The following is an 18,887-nucleotide window of genomic DNA, read 5'->3' as shown; positions in this document are numbered from 1 at the left end:
GGGGAAGAACGAATAATACGATTCCGCACAGAAGATGTCAACAAACCATCAAGCAACCTGTCAGCAGTATTCAGAAAAATTGCCGTTTTCATCACCTCCTCTTTGAGACGTTGTGCAGCATCGCGCAAAGTATACCACGGTTTGTCATTCACAGGCCAGTCAGACTCAGTAGGATATTTTAGATTACAACCCTCAGTCGCCAATTGAAGCAAAGAAATTTGACCACCAACATTAAAGTTACGAAAATGATCCTGTACAGTAGAATCCGAACTCAAGGAACAAAACTTCAAACAATCGCCAGCATCCAACATAATGCCAGCAGCGCCCAGTTCATAAAGGCGCACCATCCAGGTGAGTAAGGTCTCACCAGCTCGCTGCCGAAATCGCTGCAAAATATCACTAATTTCTTGTTGAGTAAAATCCTCCAAAGAGTCTAAAGCAATACCATTCGGAGCACCGGGAGCCTGCTGCAACTTCCGCCGAAAAACTGGATGCACCGAGACCGCGGGACGAGCATCACAAGGAGCTCGACCAGTACACGTAGAGGAACAATCAGTGTAAGAAGCATCGACCCCACTCGAAGGACGAGCGCAATCACGGGGTGCACCATCAGAGGCGCAAGAAGCAGACTTACAACCACGACCGGAGCGAGAGGACTCGCGCTTGGCAGACTCCTCACCCGAGGAAGGAGAATCACTGGAGTTCCAGATATTACCATCCCATTCATCAGGATTCCAATCCAGTCCGGCTTTCGCCACGACCAGACGCACCTTTCGCGTCGAAACCCGACCACGCCGATTCTTGTATTTATAACGAGCAATTCGCACAGCCGCCCTCTCGGCAATAGTTTGGTACGTCTCAAGTTTGTCAGCAAGCAACTTATTTTGACACCGCAACAAAGTATGAGCATTCTGAATCTCAACAACAACCTCTCATGCAGAATCCTGTACGCAGACAGAACAATCCAACCTCTGCGCCCCAAAATGGGAAGTTCATCACCCTTAGATACCGGCGCCTTCTGTAAACAAGTAATCACATTAGCCGGCTCCGCCAGCTCCAAAAAAGAATTCCAATTCTCACTCAAACCAGTAGAATCAGCCCACTCACGGGCTAAGGCTTCATAAGGCGTTGAATTCCAGCCGGGAATATCAACGGGCAACTTAAAAGTAGATTTCGACTTTCTAGAAAACATCTCGGAAAAGAAAGAAAAAGAGAAAAAAAGAAAGAAGAAGGAGAAAAAACTACATACACAATTATATACAAACAAAACCATGCACGCGCCGAAAGCAAACACGATACAACCACAACGCACACAGGTTTCGTAAACGGTTCGTGACGCCAAATGTTCTGCTTGGGTTTTCGGATCAGATAGAACCCGCTCATCAGAGCCTCACTAACCTAGCCAGAACGTTACCCCCTCCCTAGGGCCTATTTACAATAGTGCAACCACATATATCTACCACCTAAGGACAGGGAATTCCTACTATACATACCAAGACCTCTTATAATCGGCGGCCTCGCGATCCCATACGGATCCAGACCTCTCTGCCCATACGACAGTATCACAAGTGGCGGCCTCGCGATCCCATACGAATCCAGACCTCTCTACCCAGACGGCAGTCTCAGCACAATCGGCGGCCTCGCGATCCCATACGAATCCAGACCTCTCTGCCCATACGACAGTATCACAAGTGGCGGCCTCGCGATCCCATACGAATCCAGACCTCTCTACCCAGACGGCAGTCTCAGCACAATCGGCGGCCTCGCGATCCCATACGAATCCAGACCTCTCTGCCCATACGACAGTATCACAAGTGGCGGCCTCGCGATCCCATACGAATCCAGACCTCTCTACCCATACGGCAGTCTCAGACAGTTCATCCTATGATCACCATAACATACAAAAGGGAATCAGTCTCACTATTCATCAGATCACACAAGGACTGCCAGTTCGAGCATAGCCTGTTCTCCGGTTCGAGGGGCTCCTCTTTCCCTTATTCAGTTACCACTTACCTGATCAGGGTTAACATCTGTTCATGTAGCCGCAGCTGACTAGAAGAATAGGCTACCCTCTCATACAAGAACATGCAGCACATGTTGGTTCACTACAAACTGGGTACTTTATTACTCATTACATACGCAATCACATAACATTACAATATAACACATAACCTGCAAAGAAAAGTGAAAGATTAAGTTGTACACTCTAATAAGAAAGGGTCGACATCACCTTAGTAGTATGTAGCCTGCACTCAGTGGTCATCTAGGTTCCCTTCTCGTCTGTGCCTCGGCTCGCCTGGAAGTCACACCTCCGCAGTCATGGATCACCCTTCTCCGAGTCACTGGGATCTCTTCCTTATCGGCTACTCTCTCCTCTCTGGCTATTCTGCTAGGAGAGCATCTGTCTCTCGGTTCTTCTCCGCCTTCAAGATGGCGTCTGTCTTCCCTGGAATAAGTAGTAGCTTTACTGCTAACGGCTAGATGCCGCCTACGGACTGAACATGTAACTGCCTCAGACTTTCACTAATATAGAGGTGCGTTTCCTCATGGAAAATTCCGGCCCGTAACCTGCCGCCCACACAATTCTTGTACCTCCCCGTACCAAGGACACGTTCCCAGCCGGCCGGCCTGATGTAGTGTCTTCGGCATGAAGAAAAATACAATCCTTCGATAAGGGCCGGCCTGAACCGGTTCTCTCCAAGCGAATAACACCTCATAACTAAAACATTACATTTGACCTAGAAGCATCCCAAGTTGCCGGAGCAGAAAGAAAGATGGAGTCTCTCCCGTTTGAGGCCTACCAGGCCTGAATTCAGCACGGCTCCATGAAATACCCTCACTACAGGACAGGTTATCCCTGATACTAACGAATCTATCCCCTAGACTATGTGTGCAAGCCCTGATCTATGGGGAAGAGCACAGGATCATGTCGAAGTGCCTAGTAAATAGGCTCCATTCACTACTCTAACCCTTAGACTTGAATGGTAAGAGACTGAAGTCACATTCAATTACTTTTCAACACAAGAAGGCCGGGAAAATCGAGCAGAACAGGAGGTTACCAAGTCGGTTTCCACACGATGAGGAAATGAACCGAAACACACGTCTGTCACCATAACAACTTGCAGCCAATGGCTGTGTCGAATCGGTTAGGATACGGCTACCGCGTCCTTTCAACACTCACCCGCGTCTGTCACCATAACAACTGCCAGCCTATGGCTGTGTCCGAATCGGTTAGAATGCAGATACCACGCACTTTCAATAATCGGTCGGCAGGGCAGACACTTCTGTACCTGATGTATTTTTGTGCATTACATGTGTGGAAGCAGTTTTTTTATGAAGAAATGGACCTTTAAATGAAAAGCTCACACTCCCATGAGGAGCTAACCTTGAGGGGCACATGACACACTGATTTTGAGGCTAATACCAACATGAAACAAAACTACTCCATGTACCCTCCTAGGCTTGGTCACAGTGCCATTGACTTTTGGGGGATGTACAAGTCCATCCTTGACATATTCACTGCATTTCGGGACTGTGACCCAGTGCGCAATCCGTTTTATTTCTGACTGTAAATGTTTGGTGTCTAAGTCATGGATAAAGCATTTACCTTTCAATGAGTAGACTGTGACATTATGCAGCCACATCAGCTTGTGTTTGAAATGTGATTTACTAGTGTATCTCTGTGCCCCAGACTTAAGTGGATGATGGCGTTATATATGCAACTGCTACATTGTTTGTTTTGTGTATGTGATTGCATGTGTATTGCAGACATGACAACATGACCGTGTCTACCCTGTGACAGTGGTGTGCATAATTCACGTTGTGAGACATTGTGTGTATTAGGTATCCAACATATCTGGCATTACATGATCCTATTGCAGGTTCCTTTTTAACCATGTAATTGCTTTCACAAACCTATATCTTGGCTTATTTTGTGGGGAATTGTTGAGTATGGGACGCCCTTATTTGCCCGTATTGCCGTCTTGCTGGTTGTTTGCTGCTATACTGCCTGGGCCTGCGCTGGGACATCGCGCCACTACCACTGGACATTGCCTAATTTTGTTTCTGCCCCCGAGTGCGGACCTCGGACTGCCTGGGACTCCATTTCCCAGAGGGCAGTGCGGTCTTGCGTGAGGAGCAGAGTCAGCTGGTCCATAAATCTCTTTGGCGGCTACCGCGGCGCGGGACGCCCTTAATTGCCCGTATTGCCGTCTTGCTGGTTGTTTGCTGCTATACTACCTGGGCCTGCGCTGGGACATCGCGCCACTACCACCGTACATTGCCTAATTTTGTTTCTGCCCCGAGCGCGGACCGCGGACTGCCTGGGACTCCATTTCTCAGAGGGCAGTGCGGTCTCGCGTGAGGAGCAGAGTCAGCTGGTCCATAAATCTCTTTGGCGGCTCCCGCGGGTCGGATGCCCTTATTTGCCTGTATTGCCGTCTTGCTGGTTGTTTGCTGCTATACAGCCTGGGCCTGCGCTGGGACATCGTGCCACCGCCACCACCACAGGACATTGCCTAATTTTGTTTCTGCCCCCGAGCGCGGACCGCGGACTGCCTGGGACTCCATTTCCCAGAGGGCAGTGCGGTCTCGCGTGAGGAGCAGAGTCAGCTGATCCATAAATCTCTTTGGCGGCTCCCACGGTGCTGGACGCCCTTATTTGCCCGTATTGCCGTCTTGCTGGTTGTTTGCTGTAATACTACCTGGGCCTGCGCTGGGACATCGTGACACCGCCAATACCACCGGACATTGCCTAATTTTGTTTCTGCCCCGAGCGCGGACCGCGGACTGCTTGGGACTCCATTTCTCAGAGGGCAGTGCGGTCTCGCGTGAGGAGCAGAGTAAGCTGGTCCATAAATCTCTTTGACGGCTCCCGCGGCGCGGGACGCCCTTATTTGCCCATATTGCCGTCTTGCTGGTTGTTTGCTGCTATACTGCCTGGGCCTGTGTTGGGACATCGCGCCACCGCCACTACCACAGGACATTGCCTAATTTTGTTTCTGCCCCCGAGCGCGGACCGCAGACTGCCTGGGACTCCATTTCCCAGAGGGCAGTGCGGTCTCGCGTGAGGAGCAGAGTCAGCTGGTCCAAAAATCTCTTTGGCGGCTCCTGCGGCGCGGGCTGCCCTTATTTGCCCGTATTGCCGTCTTGCTGGTTGTTTGCTGCTATACTGCCTGGGCCTGCGCTGGGACATCGCGCCACCGCCACTACCACCGGACATTGCCTAATTTTGTTTCTGCTCCCGGGCGCGGACCGCGGACTGCCTGGGACTCCATTTCTCAGAGGGCAGTGCGGTCTCGCATGAGCAGCAGAGTCAGCTGGTCCATAAATCTCTTTGGCGGCTCCCGCGGCGCAGGACGCCCTTATTTACCCGTATTGCCGTCTTCCTGGTTGTTTGCTGCTATACTGCCTGGTCCTGCGCTGGGACATCGCGCCACCGCCACTACCACAGGATATTGCCTAATTTAGTTTCTGCCCCCGAGCGCGGACCGCGGACTGCCTGGGACTCCATTTCCCAGAGGGCAGTGCGGTCTCGCGTGAGGAGCAAAGTCAGCTGATCCATAAATCTCTTTGGCGGCTCCCACGGTGCTGGACGCCCTTATTTGCCCGTATTGCCGTCTTGCTGGTTGTTTGCTGTAATACTACCTGGGCCTGCGCTGGGACATCGTGACACCGCCAATACCACCGGACATTGCCTAATTTTGTTTCTGCCCCGAGCGCGGACCGCGGACTGCTTGGGACTCCATTTCTCAGAGGGCAGTGCGGTCTCGCGTGAGGAGCAGAGTAAGCTGGTCCATAAATCTCTTTGACGGCTCCCGCGGCGCGGGACGCCCTTATTTGCCCATATTGCCGTCTTGCTGGTTGTTTGCTGCTATACTGCCTGGGCCTGTGTTGGGACATCGCGCCACCGCCACTACCACAGGACATTGCCTAATTTTGTTTCTGCCCCCGAGCGCGGACCGCAGACTGCCTGGGACTCCATTTCCCAGAGGGCAGTGCGGTCTCGCGTGAGGAGCAGAGTCAGCTGGTCCAAAAATCTCTTTGGCGGCTCCTGCGGCGCGGGCTGCCCTTATTTGCCCGTATTGCCGTCTTGCTGGTTGTTTGCTGCTATACTGCCTGGGCCTGCGCTGGGACATCGCGCCACCGCCACTACCACCGGACATTGCCTAATTTTGTTTCTGCTCCCGGGCGCGGACCGCGGACTGCCTGGGACTCCATTTCTCAGAGGGCAGTGCGGTCTCGCATGAGCAGCAGAGTCAGCTGGTCCATAAATCTCTTTGGCGGCTCCCGCGGCGCAGGACGCCCTTATTTACCCGTATTGCCGTCTTCCTGGTTGTTTGCTGCTATACTTCCTGGTCCTGCGCTGGGACATCGCGCCACCGCCACTACCACAGGATATTGCCTAATTTAGTTTCTGCCCCCGAGCGCGGACCGCGGACTGCCTGGGACTCCATTTCCCAGAGGGCAGTGCGGTCTCGCGTGAAGGGCAGAGTCAGCTGGTCCATAAATCTCTTTGGCGGCGCGGGACGGGCGCGGGCAAAGCCCGGGCCAAGAGCGGGCCCGTCCTTGCCCGTCATCGGCCGGAAGAGGCTGGGCTGGGCCATGGCTCTTGGCTGTTCAGTTCTGATAACCATTTGAAGGTACTGTGTATATAATCACCACGCTTGAAGGTTGATCTTACTGAAGGGCTTTTTGCCTGTTCTGGATCTGGACTTATGTGGGTTTAATTGGTGTAATTAACCGCTGGTATTAACTGCTAGAATTTGCTTTTGTATAATCAATCCAGCATGGGGAAACGGAAAACATCAACTGCCCCGCCCAAGAAGAAGCAGACAAAAATGGGGGAAGGGCCGTGTATATCCTTATTGAATTATCTGACTGGTGCAATGGGTGCTATTGAAAAGCAATATCAAATGTGGAAGAGGCTATGATTTCAGATAAATACCAGCATACAATCTTAGGAGGCTACAGTTGGTTCAAAACCAAGCCGCCCGGCTGGTCTTTGGTCTCCCTCGCTATCATCACTCCACACCCCTCCTCAGGGAGCTCCATTGGCTCCCTGTTAAGGAACGTTCTCTGTTTAAAACCGCCTGTATGGTATTCCAGGCCCGTCAAGGCACTGCCCCCGCCTTCATTTCCTCATTATTAAAAGAATATGTTCCCCCCAGAGAACTTCGTTCCTCCACCAAGTCCCTCCTTCAAATCCCACGCTTCAGATGCAAAAAGTGGGGTGGATCCAACTTCTCCACCCTGGCCCCCACTTTTTGGAACTCCCTCCCAGACCATCTCCGTGCGGCTACCTATTATGTATCCTTCCGTAAGGATCTAAAAACGTTTCTTTTTAAACAGGCTTTCCATGCATAATCTTCCCTTCCCGGCTCTACCATCGGTTCTCGCTTTGTCTCTGTAGCCATTACCCTTTATCAGCGCCAAGAAACCGTTCGGTGCACGCTGCGCTTTATAAATGTTTTTTAAATTAAAATTAAATTAAATTAAATCTAATAGTACAGAGGCCCTTATTGTATCCACCACTGTTAGAAATATTACCAACATAACAATTGACCCCGAATGGATCATCAAATGGAAAAGCCTAACAGTCCAGTTGGTACAGAAGTTAGAAATGGTTGTGTGGTGAACATCTCTGACCATATTGCCGACACTGATTCAGAGAGTGACCCTCAGCCACCTCTGAGACGACCTCGAAATCCTGATAATCCTCAAAAGCAGAATATGGAAAGTAGTCTAAAGGGTTTGGCTACAATAAATTCAAAACAAACAAAAGTAATAAAAAAGGGCAGGACACCGGCACATAATAAAATCTGCGGGTGGGAGAAAGCCTTAGCCAGTTCTGATGCACGGATACAGAACGAAGTTTTAAAAGTGAAAAATAAATTGGAAGCCCTTGATACTTACTTTAGGGATATCTTAGGAAAATTGAGTGGAAGATTGGGAGTAATAGAAGATGCACTGATTAAAGCCCGCAGTAAATGCGAGCTTTCAACAGATCCTAAGGTTACACAATATGCAAAAAACGATGCTACTCTTTTAGATCCTGGTACATATATACAAACGCATAATCAAAGTTCACAACCAATAATTGGAAGTGGAACTGGAAATGTGGGGAACAGCTCCAGATTATCTATACATAACGGATGTAATATTAATCAGCATGAGGGGCAAAATGTGAGTAGAAAGCCAAATGTAATGAGAGGTCTAGAGTTTGAGAAACAAGTGCCATGCATAGATCTACCTCCGGCTATAACTCCATACACTGGGGTACTAATTAATGTACCAAGGTTGCGTAAAGGGACTGAGGAGACATGGGAAAGTTTAAGAAATAAATCGTTATCCGGGTTGGGGGGCAGAACAGGCTTAATAGACCAATTATTCAATGAGTTAAAAATGGCTAGAAGGGTGGGCTGGATAGGAAGGGGACAAAAAGATCAGGATGGAGACTGTGTGATTTTGAATTTTAAAACCCCGTATTTAATTGAGACAATTTTTGGCAGGGTACATAATAGTTCAAATCGGGAAGATCAGATTAATATTGTGCCATTAGGATACTTCTATAAACCCAGCCACTTTGGTTATATCACACAGAGAAAAGTCGCTCCGTTGACAACTCACAGCTCAAGTTATGGAATACCCACTTTTATCCGTTTTAATATGTCACAGAATTTGGAAGAAGTGGATTGACAAAATGGGTCTGATAATATTTGTATGAATGGAGTACCTAAGATATCTAGTGTATCTAGTAGGGATAGAGCGCCAATGAATTGTATGGTTGATGTTGGCATGGGGGCTTGGCATTTATGGGAACATATGAAACTGTAGCACATCGGAATATATCAGAAGGCGACCTAGCATTGATTGTTAAGTCTGGGAATCCTGTCACTACGGATGATGCGCCTATGACAATGGTGGATACCAACCTGGGGTCTAGCATAGTAGAAAGCTTGATATCTGACAGAGCCCCTGGTGGGATGGGTAGATGTAACTTTATGTTTTGGAATATAGCAGGCTTAAAATCTAAAGTGAATAATGTACTGTGGTATGAATTTATACAACAATTTGAAGTTTTTAGTTTACAGGAAACATGGGTGACAGAACCAATACATATTAATGGTTACAGAACCTTTCATACCAATGCTATAGTCTCCAAACATGGTAGAGCAAAAGGGGGGCTGTGTACGTATATCTCAAACTTAGTTAATTTTGAAAAAATAGATTTAGTGTGGGAGGACTGTTTTTATCAAATTATTAGATTAAAGGTTGATACAAATTGTTTAGTAATACTTGTGAATTATTATAATAATATTCCCCATGATTCATTAGAAGGGGTTGTGAAGGTCATACGTGGACATCTGTATAAGTTGCAGGAGTTAGGGAGCAAAGATTTGAATATGTTATGGGGGGAGATTTTAATATTGCTCTTTGCCAACATTCGGATAATGGGAACTGTGGATTCACAAAAGATGATATGGAGATTTTACTCCCACATTTCCCACATACAATGTATGATGAATGTTTAAATGAATTGGTAGTCGAGTTTGACTTGGGTTTTGCAAACATTTTAAGTAGTCCCCCTGTGCCTCTCGGCCATACGTTTAATGGGCATGGATCTTTCTCTACGATAGATTTCATCTTGGTTTCTAATCGTTATGGCTCAATCGTCGATGACTTCTCCCAACATCAGATTGCATTGAGTAACCATTTTGCTCAGAGCGTGGGCATATTGCTATTTAGACAAAATGTAGGCAAAGTCAATAGCCCAAATATTATTTTAGAAAATATTGCTTTAACCAGCCAAAATGGTTATACCCTGAGTTGGGAGAAAGTGGTACCCTCAGATTTTACGGTTGGGGTGGTAACTAATTGTTACGAGGCGATTAGGGTATGTTTGGATGAAAATACTGCACCCAAGGATATTATTGATAGTTTTACTATAATCACAGATTACAGTAAAAAGGCGCTTACTATTAACATAAAGCTTAGGAACAACTGCAAAGGGAGAAAGGGGTGGTTTGATCCAAACTGTACCCGGGCCTATAGAATCTTTAAGCAAGCCCTGCATAAAGAAGTTAAAGACAGGGATAAAATCAGAGAGGCTCGGAAAGAGTATAAGCTGTCCCTAAAAGGCAGGAGAGATAACTTGAAAGCAGAGGCCTGGATAACCCTTCGTGAAGCATCGATTGCTAAAGATTCGTGTGCATTCTGGAGGGCAGTTAATGCACCTTTTTTTAAAGATAAGGCGGTATCTACTATTGAGGTGGCTATCTCAGAGAATAGATGGACAGAGCACTTCTCACTTTTGTATGATGTAACAACCCCACAGCCTTATGGAATCAATCAAGCTTTATTTCTACATGTGATGTCATAAAATCACAATACTTTTAAAAAACACAAAGACATGAAAAAACAGTACATTTAAAACATGTCGTAAAAGAGATCTAGAATACATTGTGAACAATAAATATTTAAAAAAGAATTAAACTTAGCAGCTTTGATAAAAAAGGAGAGATTATCTGGGACAAGTCAACCTCTGCCTGATCAGCCATGCCCATCCTAAATATTTTGCCACTCCACAAATTATAGTGGTATTCGTTGTAGAATTAAGAATTCTCAGGGCAGTAGAGCTGTCCCTTGTCCCAAGCAGCAGGCAAGCAGGCCTGAGCCACTTCGTTCTTGGGGATGCATAGGCTGGACAGACAAAGAGAAAGTGAGAGATATTTTCAACAACACCTAAACAGGTAGGGCAATCAGGGAGCATCTTATGCGGGGGATTCCACTTGCTGGTGCAATCGCGGAGGGGAAGAGTCCCGAACCTGAACTGAATAAAGAGCGTCCTGTCTCTGGGCTTAGAAATAAAGTCCAGATATGGTTCTAGGAGAGGAAGAAGCTTGTGTTGGTAAAATGCCTCTGTAAGCCTACCATGGTTGGGGTCGCTAAGGGTCCGGGCATCGATCCATGCCCAATATGCTTTTTTAATTGTATCCTTAGACAACGGTATCCCCGGAACAAAGTCAGATGCGAGACCTGTTGCGACCAAGAGCTTCTTGATTTTTGTCAGCCACTCGATCTTATGGGCTCCCGGTAAATTCATGACCTCCCTGAGGCCATCAGCATAATTAGAGAGCTCAGGGGTACGCCACAACCGCGCCCAGTGTAACAAAGGACGAAGGGTGGCTAGGTCTCTAATGGAGCGCCTTCCGAGGTCGCTCAGAAGAGGACCAGTCGGTGTGCCCCTCGGGAGTGATAGAAGGTCTCTAAAAAACATATTCTCATTGGATACTAGGGTATCTACGCAGCAAAAGCCCCATAATTCTGCGCCGTATAGGGCGCTACCTATCGCCTTTGCAGCATAGATATCCAAAGCTGGTGCAATGGGTTTGGTAGTGGAGGCACGAAATTCCTTCCCCAGGCCACCTATGACCCGCCTATAGTTAAGTGTCATTTTGTCAATATGGGGCTGCCACTTAAGCCTATCAGTGATTCTAATCCCCAAGTAGTCAAACTCCTTAACTCGCTCAAGTGGTTTTCCATCTAGGGTAAGGGTAGACCGGAAGGATCTGGTAGGGTTGAAGTAAAGGAGTTTGTTTTTGGAGTTGTTGATGACAAGGCATCTTAGCTCACAGAACATAAGGAAGCGGTCTAGGAGCTTCTGTAGTCCTGCAGGTGTTTTTGAAATTAGAAGGGTGTCGTCCGCAAAAAGGAGGGCAGGGACTTTGTCACCCGCCAATGTGGGGACGTCAGCTTCAATTTCGAGCAGGTAAGAGACTGCGCCATTCACAAAAAGGGTGAAGAGCGTAGGTGCCAACACACAACCTTGGCGAACCCCTCTATTAACCGGGATTTTATCGGTTTTTTGGTCCTGGGTTCCCCATCGGATGCGTGCAAAGTTGTTAGTATGCATCCGGATGAGAAGATTCAGGATGTAAGGGGGGATTCCCAGCTCCTCCAAAATCAACCACAGGCGATCGCGAGGAACCAGGTCAAATGCGGTCTTAAGATCTATAACCGCCAAATATAAGGCGCCCTTCCCAATGGTGACCACCTTCCAATATAGTAGCACCAGCCTAAATACTTGATCAATTGTGCTAGTGCATGCCCTAAAGCCTGCTTGGAACTGCGTCATAATGCCTTTTTCATCTACCCAGGAGTGGATTCTCTCCAGGAGGACCCTGCCGACCAACTTCTGTCCAGTGTCTATTAGACTGATTGGGCGATAGTTCGCTGGATCACCCCTTGAGCCCTTTTTAAAGATGGGAATTACTTCCGCTCCCTTCCAAGAATCGGGCACCGGGGAGCCGTCCAGGAGGTTATTAATAAAGATTGCAAAATACGTTGCCCATCCGTCAGTGTTTGCTTTGAAAAGGTCACCCGGAATGCCATCTGGCCCTGGGGCCTTTCCAGAAACAATTTTATTAATGGCAGTCTCTACCTCTATCTTCTTGATCTTATCAAATGGAGATTGTTCAGTGGGAGAGGCTATGGACCTCAGATAGGTGCCCTGCTCCTCCTCAGGTCCCACCCCTACATAGAGGTTCCTGAAGTGGTCAAACCATTCCCTGTCCGTAATGTGGTTGGGGATTTTATCCTGGTCATACATAGAAGATTTTCTCAAGATGGACCAGAAAAGCTCGCCATTTTTAGAGTGGCTTGCAGATTTTAAAGCATCCCAACGCTGGTCATCCCAGTCTTTTCTTGCAGTAACAAGTGCCTGTCTATAAGACTGCCTTGCTTCCCTGACCGCACCTGGAATATTAGATTTAATTGCAGCGATCAGGGTATTTTTTTTTAGTCTGCAGTCCTTGTTGAACCATTCGTTTTCTGACTTGAGTTCTGGTGGGTTTTTTTTCCTATGGTCAAGAAACAAGGTACCAAGCAGAGGCCTGGATAACCCTTCGTGAAGCATCGATTGCTAAAGATTCGTGTGCATTCTGGAGGGCAGTTAATGCACCTTTTTTTAAAGATAAGGCGGTATCTACTATTGAGGTGGCTATCTCAGAGAATAGATGGACAGAGCACTTCTCACTTTTGTATGATGTAACAACCCCACAGCCTTATGATACGGGGGGCACCGAGGGTGAGCATGACATATTAACAAGGGATGTCGTGGAGGACCAAGGTTTATTGCCTAGGGACCCTGAGAAAGCAATATCATTTGAGCTTAGTGAGGTAAACCTGGCCGTTGCCGCAAGCTCGGGAGGGAAGGCAGCGGGGCCAGATGGTGTCCCTGTCGATATTTTTAAAGCTAATACTGCTCTATAGGGCCCTTTATTGACACAAGTATTTAATTCATCTAGCTCGACTGGTTTTATTTCAACATGGTATGAGTCCATCCTTGTCCCAATATTTAAAAAGGGGATAGGAATGACCCGGCCTGCTATCGACCGATATTGTTGTTAGATTCAACAGTGAAAATCGGAGGTCGGGTTATATTGAACAGACTTCAGGATTGGGCAGAAGAACGGTCGGTGATAAGTGACTTACAGTTTGGCTATCATAAAAAGCTGGGCACAATTGAGCAGGGCCTAAACTTAAACATTTTACTGAAAAAGTATATTAAGGCATAAAAAGGGGCCCCTGTATTTGGCCTTTGTCGACTTATCATCGGCATTTGACTGTGTCAGTCACAATAAGTTGTGGCTTATTTTAGAGGAATTGGGCTTCGAATCAGTTTTAATCTCTTTTATAAGAGAGTTTTATTTAAGGGCGTGGGCACGGGTACGGTTTGGGACGGGTGGAGAATGCACGGGACATTTTAAAGTGAAACGAGTTGTTAGGCAAGGGTGCGTCTTTGCACAATTTCTTTTTACCTTGTACATAAACAATATTGAAAAGGTTTTAGTTCAAGAATGTAAAGACCTACCTGAGGCTGGTAAGCGCCCTATTCCCGCATTATTATACGCGGACGATGCAGTATTAATGGCACGCACCCCGCTGGGATTGCAAAGGGTGGTTTCCAGCTTTGCAAATTTTATGTCAGAGAGAGGTCTCACTATTAATTCTTCTAAAACTTTTACAATGAATTGTGGGACAGGGTGTATAAAGACAAAATCCATTTTTATTGATAATAAAAGGATAGAAACCAGAAAGATATTTTCCTATCCGGGAATATTGTTTGATCGCACAGGGTCATGGGTGCTGGCTGTTAAAGCAAGAAGATTATTATACATTAAGACCTTATCTGCTCTATCTAACTTTAGCAGGAAATTGGGCAGACGTCCCACGGTGGAACTTTTACATATAAAGCGAAATGCGTTAGCGTTGCTACGTATGGAGCAGGCATATGGGGGTAGGCGGACGTGGGTTCACTCCAGGTAGCTGAAAACATGTTCTTACATTTTTTATTGATGGTCCCTAACAGTACTTCCTCCTTTGTGTGCCACACCAAATTAGGACTGGCATATTTGGAATATATTATATGGATCCAACCAGTCCTATTGTGGCATAGGATATGGATAATAGAGGAGACAAATTTTAATAGGTGAGTTTTAGAAGACTGTAGGGGCTTGGATGGGGCGATAAGGATTGGATGGTTGTTATACGTCAAATAATTTTTATATAATATAGGACTTCATGAATTTTATGATAAACCGCTCACTTTGGTTGGGATGAGCAGGAAAAATCTAAAGAATATTTGTCTGAATTTTTTGTCGGAACAGAGACTGTGTACTGAACTGAATAAAACTTCGGTTCAGGCACACAATCTCATATTAACAACTTTCAGTCTCCAAACATACTTACGCCTGTCTATGAGTGACTACGACCGATTCCTACTTAGGCGTTTCCGCCTGGGTACTCTATATAGATTAATAAGCCTCCCTGTTACTAATGATTGGTCAAAACAGCTCTGCAAATGCCCGTGTGATGACACCTCTGACCAGTCTACAATACACGTGTTATTTTTTTGTAAATTTGATACCATACCGAGAAAAATATGGATTGTCCCTGTTTTAAAAGAATTAGGTATGAGGTCTTGTCACCCAGCTTTTGTGGCACTTCAACAATTAGAGACAGTTTTTGTTGTAGCCTCTGTAACGGCCTTTTAAAAAAATGTTTTTAGACTTAGAAAAACGATTATAATGTGATGAAAAAAGCAAATGAAATTAAGTTTATACGTGTACTCCTGTGTCCTCTTATGAAGCTTTTATTATATGTATTTTAATAATAATGTATAACGACTTTGTATGTGCTTTTATGGTTATATATTTTTGTAACCGAATAAAGTATTATTGATTGATTGATTGATTGAGTATGTGATGCTTGATCACATGAACGGTGACAGACACTAGTGATTTTTACAATACACCACTCTAATACCTTGGTAACATGTCTGGGAATGGTCCTAATGCTGTGATGTGTATCTAAGGTCAGCCTTTTTCATTGAAATGTGTATTTCCAATGTTCTGTAGTTTTAGTTGTGTTCAGATTTAATGTTCTGGTTGTCTAAATGCATGTTGCTTTGTACATTGTAAACTAACAAAACTGTATTTACACTCTACACATAGGTATCGCAGACGACCTCCAGTGTGCAGGCACTTCCCGGACCAACAGACCATGGAAGAATGGGATACCATAAGGAAATACAGTTTCACAAGGCCAATAATTGAAGAGTTGTCTGAGCAGTTGTCACCTCATTTACAGCCTGGACGCACATATACAACTGCACTGACAACCAAAGTTACGGTTATGGCAGCATTACATTTCTTTGCCACTGGTTCATTCCAGTGCACAGTGGGAGCATCAAGTGGAATGTCCCAAGCAATGTTCAGCCATGTCCTTCGAGATTTGTTGGAGGCATTGCTCCATTACCTGGACCAGTACATAAAGTTCCCGACACGTGGAGAATTGTCAGACGTCAAGGGGGAATTCTATGCCTTGGGACAGATACCCCATGTCATTGGCTCTATTGATGGCACCCACATTGCATTGATTCCACCACAGGCAAATTAGCAAGTTTAGCGCAACAGAAAACATTACCACTCCATCAATGTCCAGGTGGTATGTTTGGCTGACATGTCCATCTCCCATGTCTGCGCACATTTCCCTGGCTCAGCACATGATGCATATAGCCTGAGAAACAGCGTCATCCCCCATTGGATGTCTCAGCTGCAACGTAACTGTTCCTTGCTTGTTGGTAGGTGATGTGGCATGTGTATGTTGTGGTGTGTGTTGATTGCATGTCAGGTAGTGCTCTGTCATCAGACAACTGAATCTTTTTTCTGTGTTAAAGGAAGGAGACTCTGGATACCCCAACCAGCCTTGGTTACTGACACCACTACGTAACCCTGTCACCCCTGCAGAAGTGAGGTTTAAGGAGGCCCATGGCAAGACCCTGCGAGTTGTGGAGTGGACATTTGGTCTACTAAAGACCAGATTCTGCTGTTTGGATCACACAGGAGGAGCCCTCCAATATGCCCCATTAAAGGTCTGCCAGATCATCACAGCTTGCTGCATGCTCCATAACCTGACAATACGGAAGGCAATACCTCTCATTCAGGAGGACGGAGACCAACAGCCACCAGCGAGGAAGGATCAAGGATTGGGACATGCTGACAGTGGTGATGATGAGGAGGGCTTGGAAACAGCTTATCCACAACTTTTTCACATGAGTGTAAATATGCAATTAGAGGAGGTGACAAACCCCAATTGTTTGTTTGTGTGTTGCTGGTGTACAATGTGTATGTATGCCTGTGAGTGTATGATAATTGTCCTGAGGTTTTTACTGATGTGGTTCAATTACATTTGCAGGGTAACATGTACAGTGCTACCGTGAATCCTAGCTAGTGTTTACACTGACAATCTTTTGCTTCAGATAACATAGTTTGCAAAATTGAACTACCTTACTCCTGGGTTCCTGAATCTGTTCTATGTTTCTCCTTACCAGGGTACTTTATCATGTCAACTGCAGAGTTGTGACCTCATCAGACCCATGATGCTGTGACATACTCCAACATTGAACTGGTGTGGAAATCCCTGGCACGCACTTTCTTCTGAACTGATGGTCATATCTTTTTACTTGGGAGCATTTTGTTACTGTGTGATGTGATCTGACTTTGGGTTAAGGCACCAGGTTGTATGTGGGGAATAAACATGTGCTCCACATTGAGGTGTTCCTGGTCTGTTTTCACACATCCAAATAATTTTTTTAACAAAACATGCACCATGATGAGCTGGTTTGCCGACAATGATTCTTGATTGTGCTTGCAAATGGGGATATTTTTATAGACAAAACACTTACATTGAATCAGTACCATGTACTACGGGTTGTGTGGTAACCTGGTTGTGTCTATCTATCATGTTGTGACAAGGTACAGTTACTCACAAGCCATTATTTGACATTTTGGAAGTGATTCGTTACCAATGTTGTTGACACTTTCTTCTTTGTGATTTTGTGTATCATTATAATCTGTACATTTGGGATTCACAGTCATGACATGAGCAAGTATTTTGTGAAAAGTGATCTATTTTAGTGCATGACCTTAGGAGATAATTACACACAATGGTGGTGTGCTCAACAAAAAATATAAAAGTGCAAATAGGAGTTAGAAGTGTTTGTAGAAGGAGTCTTCAAAAGTAAATCTACAGTTATTTGAGTCCAAAGTCCAACTGAGACTCTCCATCCAATGTGGGACGGTTCAATGACAGACAACAAAGTGAACTCTTGGCACACAATGGAGGACATCAGGGGCAGATTGTCACTTCCTGGGGGTGATGCATTGCCATCTGTCTCGCAGGGACGACCCTTCCAACATTTTGCAGGGGACCCTGAGGTGTAGGCAGTTGTGGTGCTGGGGATTCTCCTCCTGACTCCACGTCCCTCCTTGTGGCAGATGTTGAGGCAACGGATGTTGTGGGCACACAGGGAGGTGTGGACATGTTGTTAGCGATCTGTGGGAGGCTGGTGACAATGTCCAGGTGCACCGCAGTCATTTCATCAATTTTTGACATGAAAGTGTCCAGACGTTGGTTTTGACTTGCCTTCAGCTGTTCAATGTTCCTGAGGATCCAGATGACCTGGCCAAATTCTCTTTGGTAACCCTCGTAAGCATTGAGGATCCAGGAGAGGTTTGAGAGCTCCTAGTCAGCAGTACCAGCTCCTTGATGGTGTAGAACCCACGGCCCCTCCCACCACTCCTACCCACCCGCACAGGACCAGCTGGTGGTGGCACAGTCAACACTGAGCCTCCTCCCTCATTGACAGGGGTGTTGTTGACTGCCAACTGCAGAGTGCCCTGTGTTGCTATGCTGTTGGTGGTGCCTCTGGCTGCTGTGTCCATCAGGGTAGCGGTCAGCTGGGTGCTGTCAGCTGAGGCGGGAGTGGTTGCAGAAGATCCTGCTGTAGGAGCTGTTGGTGCTGTGGACCGACCCAAACCTGATGGGCCAGGTCATTCCTCGCCGTCCGAGGATTGTTGAGAGACATCAATGCCGGAGACCTACTGGTTGACCAGAGATCGGGACTGGCTGTCCTGGTTGGTTCAGGGGTGTTCCCAGCTCGCTGTGTGTGCATAAATGACACAATGATTGATGTGAATGTCCACTGCCCCTCAAATCATACCTATTACATAGGTTACTGAACCTAATGATGAGTTAATGTACATATATTGTCCTCCTTTTTCCATGATGCTTGCCTATGTTTTTGGAGGACAATGTAATTCTGACAAGATGGGGATTATTGACAATGTCCAGCTATGTGCATAAATGGGCATGTTGTGTTTAGTTGATATTACATGTCAAAAGACATTGACTGGTTTGTGACACCCTGCGAATGACACAGGTGGGTTGGTGTTGTCCTCATCTGTACTTTCATGGTGACATCCGTGCTCTTTATCTCTCAATGTTGGTATTTTTCAGGCCTGTGTACTGGGCTTAGCCCATGT

This window comes from Triturus cristatus, chromosome 10 (genome assembly GCF_964204655.1).
Source record: "Triturus cristatus chromosome 10, aTriCri1.1, whole genome shotgun sequence".
In the NCBI taxonomy this organism is placed as follows: domain Eukaryota; kingdom Metazoa; phylum Chordata; class Amphibia; order Caudata; family Salamandridae; genus Triturus; species Triturus cristatus.
The sequence above is the reverse complement of the archived record's forward strand: the minus strand, read 5'-3'. Positions refer to the sequence as shown.